The following is a 2,535-nucleotide window of genomic DNA, read 5'->3' as shown; positions in this document are numbered from 1 at the left end:
TATCACTTGTTTCATATACAACAACAATAATAACATATTCAATATTATCTCACATTGTAAGATCTGAGAAAGGTAGTGTGTACGCAAACTTTACCCTTATCTTGTGAGGATAGAGAAGTTGTTTTCAATAAACCCTCGGCTCAGGAAAGTATAAGCACCACATTAATAAAAATATAGACAAGAAGGGACAATACCAAAAACCATATAAAAACATAATAAAAACAACAAGATAGTAAGGTGATCAACAATGTAAGAAAACAACAGTTAGTCATAAAAACCTGCTACCAACAGAAAGCGAAAATGCGTGCCAATACTGCTGTTATGAGCACTCTAGACTACCTACTCTACTATCTTAATCCTCGACCTCCATACCTTCCTATCAAGGGTCATGTCCCCGGTTAGCTGAAGTTGCGCCATGTCTTGCCTAAAAACCTCTCCTCACCTCTTCTTTGGCCTACCTCTACCTCTCTGTATGCCCTCCACTGTCAACCTCTCACACCTCCTCACAGGAGCGTCTGTGCTCCTCCTCCTCACATGACCAAACCACTTAAGCCCTGCTTTTCGCATCTTATCCTTAATAGGGGTCATACCCACCTTGTCGCGAATAACCTCATTTCTAATCTTATCTAACCTGATAAATTAGAACTTTTAATTTATAGTCAGTGAAAATAAATTAGAACTTTTAATTCATTATGATCCGTCTGTAAGTTGAAAGAACACTTGTTTCTTCCATTTAGAATTTTTTTTTTTTCGAACTATATTGCTAAAGTTACAAGTACAATTGAGAGAAAAAAAAAAACTAAACATGAATATTTCATTTTAAGAATATTTATACTCACTGCAATAGAGTTTTCATTGATCCAGCAATAACTTATGAATTAATAGAGGTAGAGACTCTTTATCCAGTAGTAATTATTGAACATCGGTGAAATATCATGTTGTAGTGCCTTAAACTTTACGATAATTTTGTTATTATATTGTTGATATTACAATTGGAAAGCCACCGTGAAATTGCAATTGATGTAATTATTAAGGTAATAATTACACAACCTAGTAATAATATAGTATTATAATTAGGACGACATGTTTGTTTGTCATAATATAATTACATGTGTACTGTATAGTTACACAAGTATAATTACACAGTTTGATTAAATTTTTAATATAAAATTAATTATCAAAAATTAAAAGTTAAAATTTAACAAATATATGCTTTTATAATTTATAGTATTAAATTTGACATTTAAGACGCATATTGTTTCTTAAAAATATATTAATTACGAATCATATACCTGCAACTAATATTATAAAAATAATTGACATATATTTTACAAATTAATAATCTTTTACTTTAATTAATTATTAAAACTAAAACTACATATTTTGTAAGAACAATATGGACTACATGCTTGATAAAAAGATTAATATTTATAATATTTGCCATAACATTGCTCAAATATTTTATGAAAAAATAATCTATCAATTCTAACGTAAAAATAAACGGTATGCAATCTAAATTAATAAGTCAATACTACTAAAGCAAAGAAAAATAACATAAATTCAAAATTCAAGAAAATAAATAACATAATACTCTTATGTAAAATTACAACATAATATAAAATAAGTTTCAAGATAATATAAGTAAATGTAATTCAAAATAAATGGAAAACATAAGTCTATAACTTCATTCAACAATGATGTAACGACTCGGCCGGTCGTTTTGAGAGTTAGAGCCCCGATCCCCTAATAACTATTTTTTTCACGTTTGTTTCCGCTATTGGGACTTGACAGAGTGATTGGTTATGGAATTCAAAGAGTTTTGGGATACTTAGTCCCTAGTTGTGAGTTTAAGCCTTAGAGTTTGAACTGTAGTCGAAACTGTATGAAGACGGATCCGGAATGGAATTCCGTCGACTCTGTTAGCTTTGTTGAGTGATTTTGGAGTTAGGAGCGTGTCCGAAATATGTTTTGGAGTTCTGTAGTAGATTTAGGCTTGAATTGGAGAAAGTTAGTTTTTCGGCGATTTCGGTCGATAGTGAAAATTTTGATATCAAGCTCAGAATGGAATTCCAAAAGTAGTTGTAGGTTCGTAGTGTCATTTGTGATCTATGTGTAAAATTTGAGGTCATTCGGACTAGATTTGATGTGGTTCGGCGTCGTTTGTAGAATTTAGAAAATTTTAAATTCTTAGGCTTGAATCCGTGCTTAATTCATGATTTTGGTGTTGTTTGAAGGCTCGACTAAGTTCGTATGGTGTTATAGGATTGTTTGGTAGGTTTGGTTGAGGTCCCGGGAGCCTCAGGTGTGTTTCGTATGCTTAACGGAATGAAATTAGACATGGAAAAAATCTGGTGCCTTTGCTGGTTCTGGTGTTTCGCACCTGCGGAAGGGAGGCTGCAGGTGCGGAAGGAGTGCGCAAATACGGAACTGGTGGGGCTGGTGATGGAGCGCATGTGCGCATGGGAAGCTCACAGATGCGGAAATGGGATTGTCAAGCTAGGCTCCCAGGTGCAGCTGGTTGTCCGCAGATGCGGC

The sequence above is a fragment of the Nicotiana tomentosiformis genome, chromosome 7 (genome assembly GCF_000390325.3).
Source record: "Nicotiana tomentosiformis chromosome 7, ASM39032v3, whole genome shotgun sequence".
In the NCBI taxonomy this organism is placed as follows: Eukaryota; Viridiplantae; Streptophyta; class Magnoliopsida; order Solanales; family Solanaceae; genus Nicotiana; species Nicotiana tomentosiformis.
This window is presented reverse-complemented; position numbering follows the sequence as displayed.